Here is a 27,023-nt window from a genome sequence, read left to right as displayed (position 1 = left end):
AGTATGAATGCTTAATGTATTATATATGTTGCAAATCATTTTCTTTGAGCTATGATGTCTTTTAACCTTGTTTATAGAATATTTTAAACTTGACTGAATATGGAGGGGAGAGGTCACAGTGAAGGGGTAGAAGTATCACTGTTTTTATGTCAGAGGAAGATCTGGATTTGAATCCTGACTCCTCCCCTCACTGTCCGACCTTTTGGAAGTTGTCTAAATCTCTCTGAGAGTTTATTTCTCTTAGACAAAGAAAGTCGATATTATCTGACTAATATAGTTTTGAGAGGATTAAATGAGGTAACATAACCTAAAGCGCTGTGCAGTGATCAAAGAGCCATTCAGCTTTAAGTGGCCCATTGCGATTACACGCATGCTCTTTGATAGCACCTGGTGTGTTCCACAGCCTGAAATAAACATAGCCATTGTCTTTCCTATAAGCAAAACATCCCAAATTTAAAACGTGGATGATCTTAAGCACTAAACCTCAGGTCATTGTTTGCAATCTTGTCTTTTTCCATAAATGATAACATATATACAGATTAAGGGGCTTGCTTAACATTTCCTGTTTCCCTTTTGTTGGAGTAAGAATTGCCTTTCAGGTGAAATGGCCCACTCTTTTAATGAACTCTGTTTTTCAGTCTAAGATGCATTTTGTACCAGTCTATTTCTCTGTTTGTTACCAAAATCCATTCCTTTTATTTCCCCTGCTCTGTATTTGAGAGGATTGCATTTTCTAGGCTTCCTTGCCTGCTGGCTTTGTTTACCACAGTTTCTGTAATTAAAAAAACAAAACAAAACAAAACTTCATTAGAAATGTATACAATCAAATTTGTCAAATTTGTAGCCTCTGGGGTTTGGTTTTTTTTTTTTTTGAATATTTATTAGGAAAGATTTTACCTAAAATATTTTCTATGTTTTATAGTGTATTTTATAGCTTTAGAAAGAAAAGTTATCCCTTCCCACCCCCTTTCCTAAAATCGAGATTTGCAAGTATTAACTACTATATATAAAACAGATAAACAAGCTTCATCTGTATAGCACAAGGAACTATACTCAATATTTTGTGGTAACCTATGATGAAAAATAATATGAAAACAAATATATATATATATATATATATATATATGTATTTATGACTGAAACATTGCTATGGTAGCTAGCCCCCTACTATGATTTTCTTTTTATTTTTTTCTGATAATTTCTTGAGATCAACCTTTTATTTCACCATTCTCTATCCAGTTATGTCTGTTTTGCTTTTTAACCTATTCACTGAGTTTTTAAACTTAAACGAGTATAATTTTTAATTTCCAGAAGTTTGTTTTGTTTTTCACATACTCATGTTTTTCATAAATAGCAGCTTCTTTTGTATATTATAGATTCTCTTATTTCCTTAAACATTTTAAGTAAAGGTGTCATGTTATGTATCTAATTTTTCCTCTGTCTAAACTCCGTAGAAATTTAATTCTGTTGATTGTTGCTTAAACTTGCTTTAGCTCATAATGACTTCTTTCTGTACGTGAGCTCATTTTCACCAGGTATTTATTTGTGACCAAGTTGAGAAGCCTGGCTTCTTTTTTTTTCTCCTGAAAAGGATGTCAAGAACCTGGAACCACTTTAAGTTCAATATCCAGAATTGGCAACTTCTGGAATATTTAAATAAATTCAATATCCCCTATATGTGTATGAGCAAGACTGCAATTATGACTTTTGGCAAGGATTTTTTTTTTTTTAACATTTACCCAGCACAATGGTCAAAACAATTAGTTTCCTGTTATCTTTTTTTGAAAACAGGTATCTTTACCTGAAAGTATAACTCTCTGAAGGATTTATATGGTGGATTCAATCTAACTCCCACCTGTACTCACCTAAGACCTCTTCTCCTAAAGACCTTGAGGATGTTAAGAGTCAAATCTGAGTTTATTATAACTAGAAAATGCCCTTAGGACAGCCAGGTCTTCAGTTGTAGCTCACTTTCCTGATTACTTGTTTCCTCTTAGATGTCAGACTTCTCTAACATTCTCGCGAATTCAGCTCGGCAAGTGAAATAATCTTTATTGAATTGTATCTCATATTTCCAGGTGGTTTTAAATGAGAGTATTTTCATAAAATATAACCAAAACATTTCTAGACGCAGTTTCTGTTTTCTCTTTATTTTTATTTCATTAAGTTACAATGGATTCTTTTTCCTCTACCTGAATTTTGTTAGATTGAGCTTTTGCTGTTGTTCTCATGGAATGGACTTTCTGCTCCACACACACTTTTCTGCTAGTTGTTACATTAATTTTTAAGCAAATGCATTTAATCTTAGCATTTCCTGTCAATTTCAAACTGGATTGCTAACCATAGCCCAGTCCTAGAATCCCATAGAACAAGGCAAAAATTCTAGTAGGATTTAAATCCTTCTCTTCTTCTTGGACCATTATTTTTGGGGAAGAGAACACTTGCTTGACAGCTGGATAAATTTTCATAGCCTTATTACCTGGAACTATTTCAAGTTAATTAATTTGTCATTATATATCCTCCATATACTAAGATTCATTTCTCAATTCACAAGGATATGTTAATGGAAACATTTTTGTGAAAAAGGAAATGTAAGTAATACATAGCTTTTTTCCACTGATGTCTAAAATGTCTATTTTGTTCTCATAGTTGGATCAAAGTTTTGATAGAGATAGGAATTTTTTTTTAGTTCAAAATCCTTCATTCTTATTTGCTACTGTCTAGAATCCAGCATTTGAGATGAGAAGTTGGATGTCAGGCTGAATCTTAAACGGATACTGGCTACTATAGATCTAACCTCCATGTCTCCTGCTTGATATCTTTTAACTTTTACTGCTTTGACTTTTTAAACTCTACATTGGGATAATTTTTCAGCTTCATCTTTCTAATCACAAGAATAATCTTTATCCGTGACAATTCTGCTACCCAAACTTTGTATTATCATTATTATTATTATAAATTTTAATCATATTTTGAATTTAAAGAAGCAAATCATTCCTTTCTGTCTTTCAGAGCTTTTCTTCCATTTCTATGAAAACATGAATACAAAAGGGTTAAAATCTTTCTGTGTTCAGTGCTGACTCTGATTCCGCTGGCATTAGTCATTCTGTTTATTCATTTTGACGTCTCCCTTTCGTGGTGTTAAGTTTTTAAAATTATTTTTTCCACCAATGTCTGGTGATTTTTTCCCCTTGCTCATTTCCATATATGAATACACGTATATATTTATCTGTGATCACCATTCATGAAAGTTTCCTTGGCGTGTGTGACAGTGATTATTGCCCCAGCAATGAGGGCTGAGACCAACTATGTCCAGTGGACAGGGAGGTAAAGGCAGGGAGGCTGTACCTTAGAGGTGCAGAAGGAGCCTACGTGGACAGTGTAGGTGGCCTTGTCCCCCATAGCAAAAGCCCGAAGTCACCCCCTTATAGACCCCTTGGCTGAATTCCCACGCTCTGTAAAAAAGTGGTCCTGCAGGGTTTATCCAGTTAGAAAATGTAACAAACAGCAGGCCTGAAAGCAGGGGGTTCCAGTAACTATTTTGTAATCCTCTAATTAATTAAACAGTTAAAAAAAAGAAAAAAGGCCCACACTCTGTTCCAGCTCATTGCTCTTGCTCTGTATGACCCTGTTTTTGAGAGATTCTTTTAGACATGCTTAATTTTTCAGAGATTCCCGCCTCTGCTTTATACATTTCAAAGTTCTTGAGATATATTGGTTTGGGTGATCAATATTATTGCATTAGCTTAATATCTTCCAGAAATACTCTATATTTCTTTGCTTTTGAAGGCATTCTTAGTATTTTAGCATTACTCCCCCCCCCCATATCAGAGTAGTTTTGTCATTTTCATGAGATTTTGAAAGAAAGAAGTGGGAAATATTTATGCTCAGTGAGTCATTTAAATGAGAATTTAGATTTTCTTTTTTCCTTTTTTTTTTTTAATTTCAGAAAGTTCACCATCAGTAGTCTGGGTTGACTTCTTTAATATTTTCAATGTGAAGCCTCAACCTTCAACTCAATAAAATTTCTTTTTTCTTTATTTGTTGCTTATTCATCTCTAGTCCTTTTTTCAAATGCGTGTGTCTTTCTACATAAATACTCTGTCTTCATAGATTCTATCCTTGAACTTGCATTCATCTCAGTCTCCTTTTCTGCTGGGCTCTATTTGATATTTTACAAACTGGATTTTTTAATCCACTCTTTGTCTTCTACAGTTTCTAACCCAATATTCCCAGCCTTCACTGACTACACTTTTTGATAATCCAGTTTTTCATCTGAAAACAATATTTTCTCATTGCTCATTTTTTTTTCACACATTAATTTTAAAGTCAGATCTTGATAAGCACATGAAATAAAATGTTTCTTGAAGGTTTTTCTTTTCTTAGAGTAATTTATTTTAGATTGGGGTTTTTTTTTTTTCTGCTGCTATTAAGTTGTAGGAGCTGTTTATACATTCTGGAAATTAAGCCTTTGTCAGTCTCATCATTTGCAAATATTTTTTGCCATTCCATAGGTTATCTTTTTGTTTGCAGAATAATTTGTGTTAGAAGGAAATATTTATTCCTATTTCTCAGTTTTTTTTTTAAAAAATCATACAATGTATATATTTTGTTTGCTCTTATTAGAAAGGGAGCTCCATGTTTGTCTAATACTGGGAATCAGGACAGACATGGTTGGAGACCATGCATTGTTCAGCTTTCTAGGGCTGGATAAGTGAGAAGAAAATGTTTAGATTTGCTGACTTTTCTTTTGCACATGGATTATAGTGGTCCAAGCAGAAGGGGTCAATGTGGCCGCATGCTCTGAAGGTACAGAAGGCTTTTCCTCTGACTTTCTTGTTTCCCTCTCTCCTTTCTCTCTCTGTCTTGTTTTTGTCTTTGTTTCTTGATGATAGCTTAAAGATACCTGATCATGTGTCTCTGAAGGAGAAGGTCCTCCCTCATTAGGAGCCAGTTAGAGCAGGACCTTCTTCCTTCTTTAGAGCAATGTCTGCAAGAACAGGTCTGCCATGCTGGTTACCACTGGCCCTTGTAGGGCAGCATTTGGACTGCACCAACTATGCAATGGCCAGAGGTTGCCTTCGGGCCTTACTTCTTGAAATCTGGAAGTGATGTTGGCAGTTTGCTGGAGGCTCTCCACCCGCACCTAACCACAGGCAGCTCTGTAGGAGACCCTTGGCCCTTTGTTTTATCTAGAGCTTTTACGCCCCAGTTCACAGAATCTTGAAGTTTTTGCTTTGCCCTCGGGTGCCATGTTTCCTTAGTTTCGAGTGGTGATCCATGTTTCTTCCAATTTTAAATTCCATTATTCATTTCGGTAGGGTTGTTAGAGGGGCAAGTTAAATGCGTGGTTTTAAATTGTCGTTTGAACTGAAGGCCCTCCTGATTCTGTGTTCAGTCATTTCAGGCCTGCTCCTTTTTGTTTTCTAACATGGATTTCAATTCTGTTTTTTAGTTGTTCGGATGCCTGCTAAATCCTTCTGTGATCATCCACCTCTCTGTAAAGCTCATCCTCCTCATTCCTTACCTCATTCTGTTGAATTTCTATCTCTATCTTTATTGGCGTACGATTTTCTACTCTTGTTTCAATGAGGATATGTCTTCTATTTTATTGATGTTTTATTCTCAACCTGTGTTCTCCTTATTCTTCCCAGGACTTTGCTATACCTCTGAGTCTTTAGACTATGCTCTTCTTGATTTTACCTTTTTTTTTTTTTTTTTTTTTTTTTTTTTTTTTTTAATGGAAGTACTGGGAATTGAATCCAGGACCTCATGCATGCTCTTTACCACTGAGCTATATACACCCCTCTCCCAGACTATTCTTGTTTCAAGCTATGACATTTTATTATGTGCCCCTTGTGTGTGTTTCTCTCTTTCATTCACACTTAGAGTCACCATATAATTTATTATTCAAGATGAGACAATTTTGAAAGAGGAAAAAGGTACCTAAATGATAAAATAACATCACTTAAAATACCTCTGTATTTATAGACAAACTGGCTTTATTATTATTATTGCAAAGCTGCAAATTGGTTTTATTTTTATGGCAAAAGTTCTAAACATAATATTAGTGAATCAAATTCAATGATATATTAAAAAGATAATCTATCATCCCCTAGTGGGGTGTATTTGAATCTGTAATGCTGAGTTAACATTTGAAAATCAATAACGTTATTTACATATTTACTAAAAGAAAGGGGAAAAACCAGGTGATTACTGTGACATATGTAGAAAAAGCATTTGGTGAAATTCTCTACCCATTCATGTCTAAATAGCAAACTAGGATGAGTACTTCTAAAATATCTACAGTCAACATCATATTTATTTTTGAAATATTGTTTTCTGTATAACCTCAAAAATGAAACAAAGATTTCATCGTTTCTATTCAACTCTGCACCAGATGTCCTAGCCAGTGCAATCAAGTCAAAATACTGACTTTGATAGCGGATTCCAACACTTCTTCAGCAATTTTTGACTTCTTGTTTCTGTGCAGCAAGAAAAAGTATTATGGCCCCATAGTAAAAAGTAAATTTTGAAAAAAAAACTGTTACAGGCTTGTCATCAACTTTTGTAAGAGATGGAATTTCAATACTTTTTAAAAAAAATAAAATGTGCTTTTATACTTTTTGTTCACTACTGCCGAAGGGCTTACTGCAAAAAAAAAAAAAAAAGTATACATATATATTTGAAAGCATTACAAAAAGAATAAAATTAATACATACTTTTAGATTTACAGCACACAATAAATAAAAGTGCAGTAGCAACAGCCCTCAGAGTATTCCTTTCAGTCTATGACAGGACTGCTTAGCTTTTATTTTCTGCGTGTATTTCATGTTCTTCTAATCTATAATTTACCACATTTCCTTCTAACTCTTCTGACTGGCAGCCTAGCAGTTTCGTGTGTCTGACAGACGACAGAAAGGGTCATGAGGAACTTGTACAGCCAGCAGCTGGCTGGGACAGCAGCACTGAATGCCGAGCCTGAAACGGCTGAATCTGGCCACGCCCCTCTGAGCACATTTTGTTGTATGAACAAGCTTCCTGCATGCGGTCGTCGACAGGGAGGGTTTAGTTACATGGAATCTGGGTGGAGTTAGGAAGGGAAGGATGGTCCTCTTTGCTTGGTCATCTTGCAGATGTCTCATTTTACCAGGTGGTTAACATACCTTTGTGCATTTTTTTTTTAGTGGCTGCTATGAAGATTACAACATACAATCTTAATTTTTAAAATCCTACCTGGAATTTATATCCTTCTACTTCATGTAAAATAGAGAAGTTCTATAACCATGTAGGCTCTGTAATGTTCCCACCTGTCATAGGTGTTGCATCTACTTAACATTAAAATGTAAGACAGTTTACATTTTTTTGCATAATTGTTACAGCGTATGTATTTGTAAAGAAGCTAAGAGGAAAATAATATTTTATATTTACCATTTCAAATGCTTTTCATTGATCCCTGAAGGGTCTGGTTTTTCTCTGATACCATTTTTCTTCATGCTAAAAAACTCCCTTTGAGCTCCACAGTCTAGTGACAAAGAATTACTCTATTTTCCCTTTATCTACAAGTGTTTTTATTTCCCCTTCAGCTCATAAGATATCTTGGCTGCTTATTGAATTGTGGGTTGACAGACTTCTTTTTGTCTTAGTCTTTTAAAGGTGCTGTTCCACCATCTTTTGACTTCCTCTGTTTCCAGTCGGAAGTCTGTGGTCATCCAGATTATTATTCCCTTGTATCTGTTGTGTCGATAGTCACTGGTTGCTTTCAAACTTTTTCTCTTTGTCCCGTGTTTTAGCAGTTTGATTGTGATGTGCTTAGGTGTGGTTCTCCTCAAATATATCACATTTGGTGTTTACTGAGCTGCTAGAATCTATGTGTTTGTTTTTAAACAAATTTATGAAGTTTTTGACATTAATTCTTCAAATATGTTTCTCCCTCTTCTCTCTCTCTCTCCTGAACCTTTTGAAATTTTCCTCAGGACTCCTAGAGTCTGTTTAACTGATTTTTGATGCTTTTCTTTCTTATCTTTAGATTGTATGCTTTATATTGATCAATCTTTGTATGCACTGCTTCCTTCCTTTTCATTGCTGCACTGTTACTAAATGTATCTGTTGAAAAATTTATTTCAGGATTGTATTTTACAGGTTTTTGAAGTCTAACTTTTTCTTTGTTATGTATTTCTTTGCTGCCATTTACTGTCTCTTCGTTTTAAGTATGTTTTCTGTGTATTTTACTTTATTTCAGTGTAAATACTGAAATACTTATAATATGCTTTTTAATGTAATAGACTTATAATAGACTTTTTAATGTTCTTACTTGATGTTTCTAGCATCTGTATCATCTCAAGATTGGCATCTCTTGCATATCCTTTTTCTCTTTTTTTCTTATGCCAAATAACTCTGGATTGTATCTTGGACATTTTGAATATTATGTTGTGAGGATTCTGGATTCTTTTATATTTTCCCAGAGGTTGTTGATTTTTTTAAAAGTAGGCAATTAACTTGTTTGACTCAAGTCCAACTGATCATCTGCAGTGACTAGCAGTTCAAATATCAATTCTATTCTTGGAGCTCAAGTTTAAGCTACTTTCAGTGTGCCTCTCATACACAACTTGGACGTCAGTCACAGACTTTTACAGAGTTTATGTATAGAATTAGGAGTTCCATAATTGTGCTTCACATTTGCTCTTTTGTTTCTACTATTCCTCATTTTCTGCTCACCCTTGTAATGACAGGGTTTTCTCTACTGAGTAAGAAAACTAGTGGATTTCCTATCAAAGTTTTAGCTACCTGGTGCAGTGGTGGTCATTTTAAATATGGCTGCCCTTGAGGTAAAACTGAAGGAAGGGGAAGAGGAAGGGAGGGAGACAGAGAGAGAGAAAGAAAGACAGGAAAAGAAAGAAAGAGAGGAAGGAAGGGGGGGAGAGAGAGAGAGAGAGAAAGAAAGGAAAGAAAGAAAGGGAAAGAGAAAAAAATGGAGGAGGAACAAGAAAGCAAAAGAAAACACAGAAAAAATGATGGGTGGAACTCCCTACTTGATACTGTCTCTAAATTTTAATGCCCCTCTGAATGCTACCTGCTTTTGTTTAGTCTCCAGTGCTCTCAAAATAGGTACTTTGGGTTTTTGTTCCCTTGTTTTAATTTTAAGTTAATTCAGTTTTCATAGCTACTCTTTTGGGGTAGATCAGTTTATCAGGCACCCTCTCCTTCTTACTGAATGCCATTTCTAAAGTTTTAGACTGTCATAGCACAGGGGCAAAACCCCACACAACCTTCATGCCAGAAACGGTTGGTTGATACTGGATTTTGTACTAATCCCCGGGGGTGAGGCTGACCCAAATTTAAGATTACTTAGAAAAAGCGTCTGTATACTCCCAACTGTTTTTGCATGCACACGAGTGTGAATTTGTGTGTAACAGGATGTTGAAATTAAAGTTTCAACCAAGAAACCAAAGCACGAAAGTTGCTGCTTATAAAATGGATGATGCCAGACTAAAAGGCAGGATTTCATAATAAGTGGCTGGTGACTGATTTCATGACTCAGGGTCACCTTCAACAGTGAATCCTGAAATAAATCTAAGCTCTAAAAGATTGAGAGAATGGAGATGAAAGTAAGATTTCATGATGAAATTTCTTTGACAAGAACTGGCGTAGTACCTGATTTACCCAGTTCTCACCAAGGGGGTTGGGCACAGGTAGATGGGTGAGGATGCTCCTTCTTTCACTTCAGTCATAGAGACAGGGGTTTCACAGGAAGCTCACAGAGGACTTGAGATGTGTGAGAAGCTAAAAAGGGGATTGAATCCTGTGAAGGTGCATGGAGGGCTGGTAAACTGCTCTACTCGTGGGAAGAAGTTACCACTGCTTCTGGAGGCATATTAATTCCCCTCTCTTGGCAGTTCAGTTAGGACTGAGCATTTTCTGGGAACCAGATGCATCCTCTGCAGGAGACAGAGCCAGCCTGGAACTATTTTGTGACTTCTCAAGAACACTATACTATATAAGAGGTGGTGGAACTCCAAGCAAGGAGACTGAATGTGGGTCTCGAAAAACAGGGGACTCGGGGAAGTGGGTATCTGAAAGAGTGTGGAAAACTGTATGCAACATGCCTTAGTGGGGGAACCTCTAAATTTCTGCAGAAGTCCCCAAGAGAGTCACTATAAGCATTCACCAGGGCTGAAGACCTCCAAGCCAGCTCTAGAAAGAACTTCCCTGTCCAGTTTTCTGCTCCTGTCTCCCTAGAATGATTGATAAAAAGAGAAGAACCAGGGCATCTTCTGCCACTCCCAGGTAGCCAGTGTTATTTTGGAAGGTTATTTTGAAGTTGTTTGGAACTTGACATTCTAATTTCTGAGTTGGGGCTGTGCGTACCAAGTAAAGAAACAGGAGAAATGATTCTTATCTAAGAGTGAAGCTGTCAGTCATGGCGCCCAACACATACTGAGATACAGAAGTCAAAAACAAAGTCTTTTTTTTATTGTATGTGACAACTGGTGCTGGTGCAATGTACTGTCATTATACACGTTCATAAAGAGAAAAGGTGAGGAATCGGTTTTGTTCCAGGATCCTGCGGAGCAGCAGAAAGGAAGTGACATTTGAAACGGCTCTTAACAATGTTGAATAATAGAGAAAGAAAGCAAAATGAGCAAAGTCATGCGGTTTTAAAATGACACAGTGTGTTACAGGCAACGGGGAGAATTATGGCAGGTAGAGGCAGTAGGGTTTTGAGGCAAAGAATGGTAAATCTGCAAAAGTGGCCTGAAGCCAGTATATTAAAACTGTTGTGTGCCCCGTGGATTTATAGCAAAGTAATGAGGTAGTGGGAAGCTATCTATTTACTAGTATTGGAAACTTTTTTGGAGTCTTATGGAAGTATTTGTGTCTTAGAAAAGTAGGGTTGGAGGGTGTGTTGGAAGAGCAAAGGCTGAAGATGGAGGTGTGTCTGTAAGCAGCTGAGGCCACAAGAGGTGATTCTTACCTAGAGCGGGGAAAGGCAGTGGAGGTGGGTTCTCTAGCCATCGCAGACAGTAAAGATAACTCAGGGCAACACTCAGATTGTCTCATGAGATTCATAGAACGCAACCAAAGGAGGAACTTCAGGTTTAAGCAGGTGGAAGATAAAATGGACTTTGAAGATGTTAACATCAACTGACCTGCGAGCTATCCAAATACAGATGTTCAGTAGGTAATTAGAGATTCTCTTGGTCCAGGAGCTAAGAGTTGGGGAGAAGATTGGTATTTACAAGTTTAGTTTTAGGTTGGTACAGACAGGCATTGCAAATCACTTTAGAGAGAGTGGAAGGAAGAGGACTTGACCAAGAAGATAAAAAGCTATCAGAGGTCTGAGAAGCAGGAGAGAATGACATCATAGGAATTAAGGTGGGAAACAGAGGTTTCCATAAACGATGGAGATTACACCAACATCAGCTTCTGCTGAGAAACCAAATAGGGTGAAAATGGAAAAGAATCCATTACACTTGATTATTAGTTAATCACATTTCGCTTTTGCCTGAATCATTTAATCGAGTGGGGATTCAGGAGTCAAGATGCCACGGAGAGTGAATAAAAGGTAACATATTAAAAGCGGTGAATAGCATCTTGGCTACCTAAAATATCACTGTGGAAGGGAAGGAGAGAACCGGACGGCCAGGTGGTTATATACATGCCAGCTTTAGGATGGAGGGCCTGAAATTATGTGAGATGCCGGAGACAATAATAATATGAACTACTAGGGAAGATATAAAGTAAAAATTAGCTCAGTGGTACCCGCTGTGACTCCTACAATGATTAAGAGCATCTAATACGTTCTTACAAAATATGTTTCCTTGTCTTTGTCCCCTTGGGCCGACTTTAATTAATTTAGATCTTGAGATAATACTTGACAATTGTGTAAGAAAAATTGGATAGATAAAATAAAATGTGAACAGTCTGTCTGCCGATGGTCTGAAACGTAGTGGTAAATGCTTTTTCTTGGACCTCTGTGGCTATTATATTTCTAAACTATTTTCTTGTTTGTGTCTTAAAGACAGAAGGGTTATTGGCTGACCAACTGCAGAGAACTTATGGTCTGGTTTTGTTGTGTCATTTGTGGTTATTTTATCTAGTCCTTGGTTTTCAATTGGTTTATATAGTGGTTTTGAGACCAAACAGATCTGAACTTGAATATGTTTCACTGCTTCTTAAGTGGTCCACAGTACACTTCTCTAAGGACATTTCCGGGGGGTGGGGGGGAGACACTGTTTGCTTTCTCTTGGAAAGTCACACACTCACTATTATAATAAAGATTTGGAGAAGTCGAGTGAGGGAGGCATCTGATTGACTATGTAGTGAAGGTTTCAAGGTTGCATGCTCTATGCTCAAGCCTGAAAAAAAGAGAAAGCTTTTAAAAATTTTTTTGTCTCTTAACATATTCCTAAACCCCCTGTATTCTCCTAGATAAATTGTGCGTGTGTGTGTGTGTGTGTGTGTGTGTGTGTGTGTGTGAAGGAGAGAGAAAGAGAGTGCAGTGGTGCTGACAAATCTTATCATCGAAAGTTATTTTATTGTCTTCCATTTAAAAAATCACTTTCAAGTCAGCCTGGTGCTGTTTTGATAAACTAATAAATATTTAGTCAAATTCAAGGTTCAAACTCCTTACCAGCGTTGATTTTTCTCTTGCTGAAGATTTCTTTAGGTCTTCAGGGAGGTTGAGAAGGGACCACTGCTTTACATGAGGGTTCCTGTGCCGTCCTCTGAATTCATGAGACCTCTGTAGAGGTGCCACTGACCTTGCCCGGACACTTGGCATCCAACTAGCATTGGCTGCTCACATTTGTGGCTGGTGAACTCCATGACCTGTTTTTATATCATAGTTCCCTGGTGACTCTGTGCTAATTTCATCTCACCACGGCTCCTGTTGGCTCTTCAGACCCCTGTATTTAGGCCAGATCTATTTAGGACATCTAACTGCTAGACATCCACGGCCACAGGAACTCTTTTTCTTGCTCACGTGGACCCCAGGGGAAAAGCCCATGGGTCTCAATTCTTAGCCACCTCCTCCTGCATCCTGGAAGCACATAGAACTTTGGATTTCTCTCAGACGACCAGAGAGCAGACAGAGAGCAGGGGTGCCATCGCTGGCTGTCCCTCTTCCTGAACACACGATGTGGCTGCTCCTGTGTCATCTCCAGGGCCTGCAGTGAGCAGCTTTCCTTTCAACCTCCATGGCATTTCTTTCGCTTTTTCATCTTCTTCACCTAGCACTTTATCAACTCTAGATTGATCTTATTCTTACACCTGATCTCTTGACTTCATTCATTATCCTTCTCTTGTTTCTACCTCCCAGAACCAGAAGAACTTCCAGCTCCCTTTCACTTTTTCTTTCTGAGTTTTTATTTCTGTATTTTTATTGAAGCATCACTGATGTACAATGTTGTGTTAGTTTCAGGTGCACGGCAGACTGATTCAGTTATACATATACATATATATTCTTTTTCAGATTCTTTTCCATTATAGGTTATTACAAGATATTGAATATAGTTCTCTGTGCTAATAAGTAGGACTTTGTTATTTATCTATTGTATATATAGTAGTTTGTATTTGCTAATCCCAAACTCCTAATTTATCCCCCCATCCCTTTCCCTTTTGGTAAGCATACTTTGTTTTCTATGTCTGTGAGTCTATTTCCAGTTTGTAAATAAGTTTATTTGTGTAGTTTATTTTAGATTCCACATATAAGGATATCATATGATATTTGTCTCTTACTTACTTCACTTAATATGATGATCTGTAGGTCGATCTATCTTGCTGCAAATGGCATTATTTTAATATTTTTAATGGCTGAGTAGTATTCCACTGTGTATAAATACACCACAACTTCTTCATCCATTCATCGATGGAGATTTAGGCTGCCTCTATATCTTGGCTATTGTCCCCTTTCATCTCTAAGTGATACCTCCTTCTTCGTTCCAGTGGGTTTCTGTGTTCTTGGATGGCAACTGCTTTTTGTCTGAAGTAATAAAGTGGTTTTCAGTGGATGGAAAGTCATAGGGGCTCATGGTTTAAGGAACAGGATACTTCATAATTTACTTTGATTTTTACATTTTCTTAACCCAATTTTCCCCAAATCTATTTCTTTATTCAACCCTCGCCATGTATGTATCAGTTACCAAGCTATCGATTATTGTCTGTTGGCTCCAAACCTATCTTTCCACACTCAGCTCTGTGATGTTGAGGCTGGGCCTCTGCAAAACCACATTTCTGTCTGAATAACTGCTCTTTGTTAGGATCTTCAAACAGGGGCCACTAGGGGGAGACACAAGGCAGGAGGGGGAAAAGGCAGGCATGCTCCTTCCCGTCTGTTTCCTTTTTGCCTTGTGCTTCCTTTTAACTGTGTCACCCAGGCAACACTTCACCCTAGTAGAGGCCACTCCTTCCTGGAGCAGCAGCTAAAGCCAGGTTGCAGTTTTTCTAACCCTTGCAAGGCCAACTTTATTACATCCCTCTCAGAGATGCTAGCATCTCCTTAGAGGGCAGGGCCCAGGCCCATGGATCCTCTCCCTCAAGCCCAGATACCAGCCTGCTACCTCCAGGATACCTAGTTAACGATTTTATTCCCGGCTTACAATTCTGTAATGAAATATTCTCTGTGAAAATTGCTAGTATAGTTTCTGTCTCCTGATGGGATCCAAACTGATACAAACCCCTCTGGAAGTAGCGTTGTGTGAAAGCCGCAGTGGAATGCACTTACCTCACCACTTGTTAGTGGGACTTGGATGGTGAGGGTGGTGATGGCATGGTGACTGTAGTCATGCATGTCTGCGTGAACATGCCTGCTGGTCATGTGTGTTTGGTGAACAGCCTTGGGCTCAGAAGGGTGATTCCCCAGCCCAGGGGGATGGGGGACACTGAACCACAGAAGACGCAAATATACAGGAAAGAAAAATTGGTTTTGTGACTTAGACAATTTAGGGTATCTCCATCAGACTTCCCCCCAAACCCAATACTCAGAGTCATTGGGATCAGGAATTTGAAAATACCTAAAAGTCAGCTTTTAAGACAAAACAATATAACTGTGGTGCCAACACAACCAGATTAAAAAGCACATTTTGTGTTTTGTGCGTGCTCTGCCTTTTGAATCCAGGATGCTTCATTTCAATTCCGTAGAAGAAACTCTTGAAAAGTGTCTATTATAATCCTACACCAAACGAAGTTCATGTAATATGGTCCCTGCCTCAAGGAGCTCACAGCCTCACAGCTCCACTGTGATCCATGAATTGACAGTGTCAGCATCATTTAGGAGCTTATTAGAAACACAGAATCTCATGCTCTGTCCTGTTTTAACTACCTTCCCTGGTGATTTTTATGCCCACTCACGTCTGACAGCACACGGATGAAACAAGTGCTCCATCGAACAAAAACCATTTATCTACTGTCCGTTTCTAATTCCTGTCACTAACTCCTGTTTCTGGCTTTCTCCATCCCCTTGGAAAAGAACCCTCACTATGCAGTATTGTTAGAAGTTGGAGAAGGGATGGGGGCGTCTTGGAAATTATAGTTTTCCCAGCTTACGTATGTTAGGGTAGGTCGGGGGCAGCAAGAACTGCAGGAGGAGCACAAAAATAGTGTTTTGGGCACCACGGTTAGTTTACAAAGGGAAAAAAAGATGATGAAATATCACCACGTATTCTCCGTGGCTTGTATTTTTATTCTCTACTGGGAGAATCAGGTGGTGGCAGCAGGTTACAATTGTATTTCGGGCTAGTAGAATACGGGCCAGGGGATGGGCACACCCTTTCCAGCTATATTAGGAAAAGGAATTTTCTATTAGGATCTAGATGGGTATGTAGCCTTCTAGTGCCGTCCACACACCTGCTCCATTGGCGAAGGGTAATCATTGAAGCTGACTCCCTATTCATCAGCTGTAACTGTGTCCACAAGAAGATGTGAAGATGGGGCTTTGATTGTATAAAGAAAACAGGGTAAGACTCTGGCTTCTATTTTGGGGCAGAGGGATCATTTACATAACATTGGACTCACATTTGCCTGAGCCTGGAGACTTGGGCTGACCTCTTACTTGGAAGTGCTTCCAGACTTAGAATAGCCGCATGGGGGCTACTGACAAATTAGACACAGAGTGTATCCCCTGCAGTCTTTCTCTGAGGACCTTCAGAGGCAACAAGCTACAAATAAAGAGCTGGAGGAATTTGGATCTCTGCCAGGTACTTCGCTATCTTGTTGCATGTGACATTGAGGCCTATGAGAAAATTCTGCAGCATAACAGGTATGGAGGGCTCAGAGGGAAAACGCCTGTCTTTGACAGTTGCTGGGAAAATAGATCAAGTTAAAAAAAAAACATCTGATTTTTGTTCTTGGTAAGATAACAAGGAACCATGAAACAAGAAAATGACATATGAGGAAAGAACAGGTGAGAGGAAAAGACAAAATTCTGAGATAAAATACCATAAGCTAAAAAAAATTTTTAAGCCTGCCACAAAAATCAAAAATCAAAAAGCTATATATATATCAGGTTTTAGATTGGCATGGGGGTCAAAAAGGGATAAAATTGATGGTGCAGAAAATTGAATTATGTTAAAAGAAATGTTTGAGAAATCATTCCAGAAGTCAGAGGAAAGAGCCAAAGAAGATAATGAGGAGACAAAGATTTGCAGTGTTTGGAGGGAGACGGGAAGGAGAAACCAAAGAGAGAAATATTGAGAAAGAGAGAGAGAGGGAGAGAGAGGGAGGAATAGATGGAAAAGACAATCAGAAACCACCTATAAATTATAGGCCTTCCTAAAGAAGATCTTCTCCCTCTATAAAATGAGCCAGAATAGCTGGAGAAAACAGTTATAATAGACAAGAATTTTGAGCCGAAATGAAAAAATACCCCAGTCGAAAGGAAGCATCACAAATCAATAGAGATAAAGTTGATTATTTAATACCTAGTGTTGAATAATTGTGAATAAATTGTATCCCTACTTTGTACAATGCTGCTAAATAAATTTCATGGATTTAAATCCATAAATTTTATGGATTTTTTTTAAAAAAAATTACACAAAACAATTTAGTGAAATAGAAGTAAATATGTATTAAATGTATACATAAAAGGTATTTTACTAATCTTAGATGCAATGCAAGAATTCTCAATAAATAAAGTGGAGGTGTGGCTAAGTTAAAATTAAAGGCTAGTGTGATCAGGAAGGTGTCCAAGTTTAAAAAGGCAAAATTAATCTGAGAATGATGTTTCAGTAAATAAGACAAATAATGAGATCTCAATGTCTATCCTAAGTGAATTTATTCAACCAGTGATGGATGTGAGAACCAGAACCCAGACTCCTGACTCCCACGTGCAGCTGGGTAGATTAGACATGTGCATTGACCGTGAACGGACCTGCACCACTGAAGGCTGCCCTATGTCACGCTCACTGACTCGAGATAAGACAGCGTTATGGTTGACCCCTCAGTGCTCATTCATTCTCCAGTGAGGACCTGACTTATGCAGCCACTCATGTATATATTATAATGACCTGAAAATTAATGCAGGTTTTGCACTGTCATTGTGCCTACTTCATCAACCATGCTGGTCCAGAAATTTGCCAAAACTCAGATTACCTCCTGAAGGAAGGGAAGAACCAAATATAGACGAGAACTAGCTTGAGGCAAAGCAGGAGGAATCAGTGGGCCAGTAGATCAGCTCACTGTTATCGATCCTGGGATCTCCTTCCAATGCAGACTAAGGGGAAGGGGCTCGTGAGACCAGATGCCTCCTTTTCTTTTCCTCTCATGGTGTCTGCAGCCTTCATTTTCCTCTTTCTTTCCTCTTCTCTTTCTCTTCTTTGTCCATTGCCTTTTTCTTCATCTTCCTTTGTCTCCTTTCCTAATAAAATGGATCATAGGCTTTGAAATGAGACAGTGTAGTCAGTTCATCCATGTTAAGGACTTTTAAGCCTTATATAAATTGTTTATGAGCCAGTTTTCTCTTCTGTAAAATGGAGGCAGGAATATCCAGATGCCAGGATTTTCTGGGCGTGGAATGAAATAATGCTTGTAAAGTGCTTAGCAATAGTAGGAGCTCAGGAAATATGAGGTCCGTTTTCCCTTGAAGCTCACCTCCCTCCCAACTGCTCTACTTGGCTGAGCTTTTCTAAGGTCTCAGGCTAGACAATCTATATAATATGCTGCTTGCCGGATGCCAATCTTTGAAACATCCAGTTGCTTTTCAGTTAACAGGAAATGGGAGATAAGACCGGAGTAGTTCTGTATTGGTCTCCTACCCAACAAGTACCACCAACTCTTCGGCCCTCCCACCCACCTCCCAAACTTCCACCTGCCCATCCCTGGTGTCCTCTGGTCTAATCAGTTGAAGCTTTTTAACTAGAGGTGGACAGAGTGAGAAGTTCTCCCAGTTCAAGTGGCTTCCAGGACATTGTCTCTGTCTGAGATGAGGTTTGCTTAACACCATTGACAAAGATTCAAGGGTTCCTCTCTTGGAATTTTGCATATGGATGTTGTCTGGAGGTTGGCCAGAGATAACAATCATTTCTCCCTCCATAGCTGTGGTTCCTTCATTCTTTCTAAGGCGGGAAGTGATTATCTAACCCCTCTCTAGACAATCAGGACATAGGAAACTTGCTGGGTTTCTAAGTGGAATGTCCCAGCTTCCTTTCACTATAGTGAGCAACATATCATCATCATCATCATCACTCGGAAGCATGAGTATATGGTGGTGCTTGTTGGTGCCAGGACCGATGGATGAACTGTCACATAAAGACGTGAGAGGTATTCCCTTCATACTAGCCTGCCTGGGAAATGTAGGGCGGGGAAGGTAAACCTAGTCAAAGAACATACCAAGGGCACATTTCTGTAAGTCATAGGGAATACAGACGACCTGTTTTTAAAGTTCTGCTCACGTATTAATTGAGCACCTACTAAGTCCTAATAAGATCTGGAAAGATAAAGACAAAGGTAACACAGTGATGGTATTGAAGTCTCGCTGTCTAGTGGGAGAGACGCTTGTGTAAACAAGCAGGTGTGCTTTTGTGGAAATAGCTGTTGTGATAGAAATCTGAGGAGCCCCATGGTGGCGTGTGGGGAGGGGCATCATTTGGAGCAGCGGGGGGTGATGGCAGATGGTGGTGTTCGAGAAGTGCTTCCTGGTGAGGTTATCCTGAAGGACTTTGTTGTGCTCTATGAAGTGTCTCCAAGACCCCATGTAAACATCAGGGCTTTCCCACCACTGCTGCAACACGCACCCAGATACCATTTGTCCTTTCAGGGTCTGGATGAGTTTCTCATATCGCATCTTATTCAACTAGAGATACAGACTCCAAATTCAATTATATTGTCTGAGAAAGACTTAGAAGGATCCGATTAAGAAGTAATGCTGAAAATGGTTTTATAGAATTCCAGATATGTCATCCTTTTTCTAACTCCCACGCTGAGGTCCCTTGTAGAATGCCCAGGGTGGGCGAAATCTCTAAATCTTTTGGGGAAAAGGAGCATCAAGGCATCTGAGAGACATCAGCCTCACAAGAGCCACTCATCTTGTCACGGTCAGTCCATCTTGTTAAACGGCCTTAAAAATATATGGTGGAAGTCAAAGAGGGGCCAGAGCTGGCCCGCGTGATCGATTTGCCCTCATTTTCATGCCACGGTCCTCCAAGTTCCATTTTCACTCTTTTTTTCCAGGAAATGTTTCTATCTGTGAGTTTTCAGCAGGGTGTTTGCATAAGCCCTTCCTGTGCAGCGCATCTCACCAATAGGTGAAATGTTTTGCAGTTAATTCCAATGACGGAAGAGTTTTACCCCCTTCAGCATTGTCATGGTCAATTACATTTGAATTAAAACTGTAGAGTAAAATCTGCAAAGGGGCAGTCTCTAGTTAATGCACACAGTTTGGCATTTTGAGCTTCAGAACATTTGCACACAAACACACTATCGAGGGCAAAACGGTTCCCTAAGTAGCTATTTGAAGACTTTGGAGCCACATTTTGGAAAGAGAGAATTCACTTGTTCTCCGGTATTGAGTGTTAGACAACCGATTTCCATATTGCCCTGCAAAATGACTCAGGCAGGAAAAAAGCCCTCTTTTGTGTTGAGGAAGGCGGGCAGTCTTACCCTTGCTCCTTCTTCCTGGATGCTAAATTAATGAACACAGCTTCCTGAGTTTTAAAATAGGAGTGCCTCCAATTCTGGGCTACAAAGACCCAAGGAGAACGATCACTTCTCAGTGGGATGGTAATGCCACAAAATTGAAGTTCAAGGAGGAAGAGAGTCACTACTATATATACAGGTGAATGTGTTCAATGCGCTTATGTGCACAAAAGGTAATTAGCATGTAAATTGAATTCTGAAAAGGAGAGCGCAAATAATCATGCCACTAAGGACCTACCTACAGTGGGTTTTTGGTGCCAGAGTTTGACCTGCAATCTTCTCTAACGAGGTGATAATGAGCTGTGAAAGCCCACAGCGGCTGTTGGGGAGCTCTCCTTACAAGGTAAGGGAAGCGCAGTCCCACAGGCACAACCAGCCCTGGAATGTAGCGATGAAGTCGTTAGCGTCAGCCACTGTAACGTCCCACAGAAAGTAAATGTTGTTCTGGAGGTGACACCGGCTGAGGCTTCTCATCTTTTGAAGTTGTAGACGTCAGGAAATGAGGGCAGACCTGGAGAGATATAAAGAGGTTGGCATCATAAGAGCAGCTGCGTGTACCTAATGATGGAGACATCCGACTTGAAACACCAGACCCAGGCTCACTCCTCCTCATCAGATTCATTTTCAATTTAGGCAAAAGGGAATCGAGTTCCTGGCCCACCCTCTGAACTCATCATTAAGACGCTCTTCCTCCAAGCAGATTTGGAGCTCTGATACAACTTACATGTGGAATCTTAAAAAAAAAAAAAAAAAAAGACACAAATGAACTTACTTATAAAACAGAAACAGACTTACAGACTTGGCAAACAAACTTATGGTTACCAGGGGGAAAGGGGTTGGAGAGGGATCAATTGGGATTTCAAGATTTGCAGATACTAACTACTGTATATAAAATAAACAGCAGTGTCCTACTGTACAGCACAGGGAACTATATTCAGTAACTTGTAGTAACCTATAATGAAAAAGAATATTAAAACAAATACATGTATGTATATGTATGACTGAAACATTATGCTGTACACCAGAAATTGACACAACATTGGCTAGACTTCAATTAAAAAAAAAAAAAGTCTGCCTCAGAGTAGAGAAATAATAGAGAACTTTATTCTAAAGTTCATTTCTCTCAAAGATTGTGGCACCCCTCCCCCGTTTTGTTTTTGTTTTTATTTTTGTTTTTGTTTTTTTGCTGGGGATATTAATTCCGGAACAGAAACTAAGGCTTCAGTACTTCTTTTTAAGGTCCAGCTGAGAATGACAGGTGGCAGGCCAGCCCCAGGTAGAGATAGAAGAGATAAATGTCAAAGTCTGAGAGAGATGCTCGGAGCCGTCCAGAAAGGAGGCCAGGGGAGGGGAGTTGAGTTAACTGGCGAGGACACAGGTTGTCAGAACAAAGATAAAGAAGGAGAGCCAGGAATCTGCAATAGATCCATGCCAGAAAATGATCTGAAAGGCAGAAGAAAATACATACATATTTTTTAATCCAGCAGAACTTGGTTGAAAATACAACATTTTAAAATAGGTCTGAGGCAGTGATGGAATCCTGAGAGTATGAGAATATCCGCAGAGCAAGAAGACAGAAATAAGTTTGCCCAAAGGGCTACCCCAGCTATCTTCAATTGGTAGTGGCCCACTGCGTAGCTCGCTTTGGTCCTGACGCTCTAGAGGATGCTGGACTATTGTACACCTATTGATTGGATGCCGTTTGACTCCCTCCGTCTTCTAAGATGTTCTGGCTCTCTGGCTCCTGCTGACCACTTCTGCTGCTACCGCTTGTTGTACTTTGTGGTAAGCTGTAGAAGAGAAGTCTAGAATGGAGTGAGAACCAATCACAGGAGATATGGCCTGACCTGTAGGGGCCAGATAAGGCCCATCTGGGGAATGACATTTAACAGGAAGTCTGAAGGGTGGGGAATTATTTGGCCAAAAGAGTGGAAGGCGGGGGTTGTTTCCTAGTCGTAAGGCATGGCCTGTGCAAAGGTCCTGAGGCACAAAACTGGCAAGGCTGCTGGTTCTGAATATCCTGGATCAACCTCACTCCTCTAAGTCCTGCCAAGTGCCAGCCCTGCCCTGAAGATAGCTGCCAGAGGGGACAAAGGAAAGGAATGAATGTATTTATTTGTAAAGATGTTCAATCTGCTCAGGGAGAAAAGAGTTGGGGAATGGGAAAACAAAACAGCAACAACAGTAACAACTAGTGCACAGAGGTATCTAGCTTTCTGTTTCCCATCACTTTAGTCTGTGTTTCTGAATTGGAAATTGAAGGCAATGTTTGGCAATTCTGACACTTCACATTCGAGCTGACCTTGAGTCACAGCTAGAAGGAATGGCGAACCCCAGTGTCAAGGGACATTGTTGTAAGGAAAAGTTTTTGTATATGTATGGCTTCATTTTCTTAGTATTGAATGATTTGGAACTCACTATATATTTACTCAGCTGTGCATAGCAATTACCAAACAGCTAAATGGTCAAGAATTTCCATAAAGTAAAACACAAATACCTGCTATTTATGCTTTCATGTCTCCCCCTTGAAGCCATCATATTTTAACCCTCAGCGTGGGGATTCCCTGCTGATGCTAGGATTTGAATGACAGATGGGATCAGCCACTATATTTTGTTTCCATTGGGATCACATTGTCAACCTGTAATTTCTCCATATTAGAAAATAGTGCTTGATTTCCACATAATGAGCAGTTGGACGATGGCTTTGCCCTCCTGCCACCTAACGCCAGTGCCATTCATATCCCCCCATGTGGAGGTAGACACAAGAGATCTGCTTCCTCTAGTCACTTACAGACAGGACCCTGGGGCTTTGGCGACCCAGAACCACACCATCCCTCGGAAACAAACCTCCCCCTTCTCTCCTGCCCTCACCACCAAGAGCTCAGGGCTCCAGGGAGCCCTTGGCTCCTGTCTGAAGAGGAGCATTTCCAAGCATCCTCTACAGGACTGATGCCTTTCCTGGGTGACAGGGATACTGCCCTCTGGAGGCTTCAGGACACAATGGGATGCCCATCAAAATATATTCAAAAGAACATGGTTCTTTTCAGTGACATCCTGTCTAGATATTAAACTCATTCTGAGAGACTTTGACCATATAAGTTCTGAGGATCCACGTCCAGGGAAGGCTAGTGACCGTTCGCGGTCTCAGAATCCCCAGAACCAACTGCGTTCAGGAGAGGGTTGCACCACCTGCACAACACATTGCAAAGGAGGGGCCCAGACGAAGAAGGAGGGATGAGAACTTGCAGCCCTGCAAGTCCAAGGAGGCCAGAATCACAATGGAAGAAGACCGCTGGCTGTGGAGAAGCTTGAGTCCATTCATCGGCACTTGCTACCTTCCGTGGGGGTGTTGTGACAGGTGCAACCCTAGGCAAGCAGGTGGGAGCTTGCCCCTCAGAGTCCAGACATAACAGAGCTAACTCGTGTCCAGGGATGCCCACTGGAGATGCAGCCTGAGTGGTGAAAAACAGGAGCTTGGCTGGAAAGGTGGGCAGGTTCCCCAGAAAAATAGAAGGACACAACCCATCTTTTCTCCAGGGTTCAAAGCATCAGAACCAGAGGGGCAGAGAAGCCTGGGCTGCCCTTCTGCCAAAAGTAAAGAGCTCTGCATCCTTTAGCTGCAAGCCCCTGAGGCCTGGTGGCCTTCTTCACTCTGGCTTTGCAGGAGGTGGTCCTACCTTGGGCCACCTGACTAACCCCAGTACTGAGCTATGAAGAGGCTTGCGTTGGGACTGGCCACAAGGCTGAGCAACGAATCCCTGGTGACGCTTTTTACTTGAATGAGGCCTCTCTTCTCTACACAGAGTGTTCATGTCAGTTGCTCTGGCTCTGTTCCAGACAGGAACAGAGACTGAGGCGTATGCCTGTCCTTGGGATGTTGACTCTTCCCAGGCTTGATGGTAAGGGAGCACCCTCAGCTCCATACTGCCTGTATGCAGGCAGGCCTCACTCTGATTTCCACGGCTTTTATTGGCAAGCTTTGTTTTTTACTTCTCTAAGTTCCGCTCAAAAAACTCCCCAGTCTTCCCTCAGAAAGGAATACAGTCTTACAGGAAACTACCAGCCTGGGAGTGAGGCAGACTTGAAATAATACCAAAGTTCTGACATAACTGTGTGGCCTTGGACAAATCGTTAACTTCCTCTCCCACTACAGAGAAAGGAGGATGATATTGACTTGAAATTTGAAATGCTGGAGTGAGGAATGAATGACATATCATATACTAGAAGTCTACCATTTTCCTTAATCCAGCATGTCTCAAACTTCTGTTTGACCAGAGGTATCTCCCTCTCTCTCTCTCTCTCTCTCTCTGTCTCTCTCTGTCTGTCATCTAAGTCCTATATTAATAGGATTGATATAATTCCTAGGAATATTTAGGGAAATCCCAACTGTCCCCATCTGCAGATCCTCGTTTTCCCACCTCCCTGCTTCCTGTATGAATAAGATGCAGACCCTTAGGCTGGAACATTACAATTCCTTTGAGTCAGGCTTAACCAACTTCTGTTGGATGTCAAGAGATTGTGAACTCTCAGTGGGGACCCCCTATTGGGCTCTTTTCCAGGCTGGCCTGACAAGGCTATGATAATCTGAGAATCTTTGTCAAATGACTGCTCTACTCTGACCTTCTTGCATTTATTATTTAATGGACTGCATGTTTGGTTTGGGGCAATGGATATTTTTCCCCCCAGAGCAATGATGGATTGAGGATGTATTCAAGGATCCTCTCCTATGTCTTATTGATCTTCTATCAAATTCCATCACCATCGTATAAAGTTTTAATGTGACCTTTGTCTATATTGCTGAATGACTGGGGAGGTGGGAGAAGGGGACTAACAATGAATAGGCCCCTCTGAGTGTTCCCAGAGGAGGATGCTGTGGCGTCACAAGGCACAGGTCTAGAGCTCTATCGAGACAGCTCACCCACCGCAAAATGGGGCAACCACCCCATTTACAGATGAGCAAACCGAGGCCCAAAGAGGTTATTCAATTGGTCTGTGTTCACTCAGTTATTAGATGGTGCTGGATATATGTGGTTTGTTTTTCCCTCGTGTTGCATCATTCTGCCTTTCAGAAAGCTTGAAGGTTTAGTGCTGGCCTCTCATGATTTGCTCTGCCTTTTGCTGTCTGCGATTGCACACAAAGACTCAGCTGGCTTTGTCAAGTTGACAGTTGGTGCCACAAAGGTCCAAAGGCTGGAAGATGAACTTTCGCCACTTGACCTGGTGTCCCGGGAGATGCCTGAGTGATTGATTTCCTCACTGGGCTCCGGGTGGGTCTGGTTCAGAGATCGAAGCGAGAGGTCCCCGAGGAGGCATTGGGCCAAGAGTGCACCCTTCACAGAAGACTTGGAGACAATACCCCTGCATAAAAGAAGCAGTATAATTAAATATAACCAGAAGATTAAATTAAGATTGGTGCACATGCCAAATTTTATGTTAAGGTTTATCCTAATCTCCAACAGGGCTTGAAGATCCCTTGGGTTCATAATACCCACTAGGAAAAAAGTAGAGCAATATCTTATTCTCATTCTGTAGCTTATAGTCCTTTTTTTCTTTCAAATTCTCACACTAGATGCAGTATCAGTTTATTTTAATTAGTTTTTCTACAAAATTTTAATTAGTTTTTCTATAATTTGCAAGCATAGTCTGGTTTAAAATCTAATGGAACCATAGTTTGTAAATGCTCAGTTAAAGATTTAGGTGAATATGATTGTCCTCTCAGTGAGTGCTATGAAAAATCTGTTCATGGAAATTGGAGTTTTGATACTGCTTCATTTCCCAGGTGGCATGTTATCATCTCCTCAGCTACATTTTCCATTGGGTTATTGCCGCAGACCTAACCTTAATGTCAGAACAGTTGGGAAAACAGTATCATGTTATGGACGGACTCAATGGTATTTTGCTGCTATCTGGGGAAGGTGACAGGATATTCAAGGTACAGCCCCATCATGCCTATAATGACCTTAAAGAAGATCACACCCTGGTGGGCTGGTGCTCCCCTGCCTAGATCAAGGATGAGGTTTGAAAGCTGCAAGTTGCCGGGGTGCATGAGGATGGCAGATGCAGCCCTGAAATTGTCACTATGTAATTGTGTCTGTGCCAGGTTATCATTATTCTCTCCGGGCTGCTTAAAGATCACATTAACACACTGACAACTGACTCCATAGAATGACTGGGCAGAAAGTCATTCTAGCCCAGAAACAATTCAGTAACCAATCGGGATGGGCTTTGGAAGTCAGTTTCCCCTAAGTCCCTTTCCATTTCTCTTTCTCCGATGTTCCCTTGGTCAGCTCACTGATAATGTGGCAAGGGTTGCAGAGCTATTTCTCCTCTGTAAATCCATCTGGGAAGAGACTGTGATACGTTGCACTGCATCAGGCCTGGCCGTTGAGGGTTCTATTTGTAGAAGGGCTCTGTAGGGCATTTGGGGAGAGAAAACAGCTGCTGGGCACTTTGGAGTTAAACTCACGGTCAATGGGACTCTGATGTAAATGCCCTACCTTAGCAGAGAAGGGAAGATACTGGAACTCAGAGCAGATGGAAGGGTTGACTTTGGATGTGATGTTGTTGGCACAGGCACTTTCTTCAGACCAATCCTGCAGATAGTATGCCCTGAGACTTTTGAGATAGGATAAAAAAGTGGACTAGCATCACCAATAGAATTACTGTTGCAACAGAGCAAAGATGAAGAGAGCGCACTCATGTGTTAGGAGACCACATTAACAAAACAGAAGATAAAAGGAATGTGGCCTTCAAGAGATGCAGAAAAAGCTTTTGGCAAAATTCAACATCCATTTATGATAAAAAAAAAAATTGCCAACAAAGTGGGTATAGAGGGAATAAATCTCAACATAATAAAGGCCATGTATGACAGATCCACAGCTAACATCATACTC

At 40.3% G+C, this 27,023-nt stretch overlaps 1 long non-coding RNA gene across 2 annotated transcripts in view; it reads left to right on the top strand.

The window, feature by feature from the left end:
- The window catches only part of LOC135321865 (uncharacterized), a 143,450-nt gene that overhangs the window by 102,436 nt on the left and 13,991 nt on the right, over window positions 1–27,023 (top strand). The gene's annotated exons all lie outside the window — the stretch shown is intronic.

Source organism: Camelus dromedarius, chromosome 8, assembly GCF_036321535.1.
Source record: "Camelus dromedarius isolate mCamDro1 chromosome 8, mCamDro1.pat, whole genome shotgun sequence".
Taxonomy (NCBI): Eukaryota; Metazoa; Chordata; class Mammalia; order Artiodactyla; family Camelidae; genus Camelus; species Camelus dromedarius.
This window is presented reverse-complemented; position numbering and strand designations above follow the sequence as displayed.